Source organism: Camelus bactrianus, chromosome 13 (assembly GCF_048773025.1).
Source record: "Camelus bactrianus isolate YW-2024 breed Bactrian camel chromosome 13, ASM4877302v1, whole genome shotgun sequence".
Taxonomy (NCBI): domain Eukaryota; kingdom Metazoa; phylum Chordata; class Mammalia; order Artiodactyla; family Camelidae; genus Camelus; species Camelus bactrianus.
Window position 1 is genome coordinate 77851536 of NC_133551.1, and position 1425 is coordinate 77852960.

The window sequence follows — 1425 nt, forward strand, 5'->3', positions numbered from 1 at the left end:
CACTGTCCCCACCTGGCCCGGCCGGCGCCCACGTGACCCGCGGCCGAGCGGGCTCGCGCCTCGGAGTCCCGGCCGGAGTCCCCTGCGCCCCCTATGTCCACCGCCATCGGTCGGGTGTCGCCTGCTGGGGTGCCCCCGGGTGGCCTGCCTTCTCCCACTGCGACCCTGAATTTCTCCTTATAGGCCTGGGTCTGCTGCCTCCTCTTCCAAGAAGTCCTCCTGGAAGCTGACCAGCCCCGCGGGGAGTCTGATGCTTGAGAGGCTCCGCTGCTGCAGAAATGGCCGCAGCTTCTGGATTCTTTGGAGACTGCAGCCAGAGAGCTGCCTGGGAGCATACCGCGCACTCTGGCCCCTTCGTGTGCATCTGCTGCCCCTTCCCAGATAAGGATACTGAGGCCTGGGAAAAAGGCGCTTGCCAGTTGGCACGAGGCTGAGTCTGGACTTGAAGCCTGGCCTTTCCAGGCCTTGCCCAGGATGCAGAGTCTGCAACAGCTCCCCAGCGGGGCTTTCAGGAGCCCAGCTCCCTGGCGCTGGAGAAGGTGCTGGGGGCTGGGGCCTGTTGGCTTCCACTCTGGGCTTGGGCCCACCAGCCAGTCAGACAGGCAGGGCGCCCCCATGCCCCGTCATCCTGCCTGCCCGTTGGCTTCCACTCTGGGCTTGGGCCCACCAGCCAGTCAGACAGGCAGGGCGCCCCCATGCCCCGTCATCCTGCCTGCCCTGTGTCACCCACACCCCGGTGTCAGGTGACTCCTGGATGTGACCTGAGATCCCCGGACTCATCCTTGGCGGTGCGGATGTGCCAGCCCCCTTCCGGTCTGCGTTTGGGTCCTTTTACGCTTGGGTCCCCTTGCCAGGAAAGGCCGTTGCCAGATGTGTCGCTGCTGGGGCCCAGGCTGGGCTGTGCACTGGGTGAGCCTCCAGCCCACCAGTCTCTGCGCAGACCCCAGGCCTTGGTGCAGCGGACAGGGTGCAGGGACATGCCAGCCGGCAGGGCAGTCTAGCCTGGGGTGCGTGCCTGCCCCCTCCTGGTGTCCACGCCCCCAGGGCTGGTGGCTGTGGGAGCTTACTGCCCTGTGTGGGGCCAGGGGGTGCCACAGGCTCGCGGGGCTGGCTTGGCATTTTCTTGGGCGTTGTGGTTTGAAGGGCAGTCTTGCTGGGCACACCTGTGGCCTTCCCAGTCCCCACTCCTCCAATGTCTGCCCTGAAGCAGGGGCCTAGTTGGCCATAGGAAGGTGCCCACCAGGGCCATCAGTCCCGTGTGTGTGTGTGTGTGTGTGTGTGTGTGTGTGTGTGTGTGTCTTGAGTGGGTAGGGGCTAATGGCTGACTCCTGTGGGCGGAGTCCTGGGCCCTGCAGCCACCTGGGCAGACAGACGGCTTCCAGGCAGCTCCTGGGAAAGGTGGACACCTGCTGCCCTCCAGAGGCC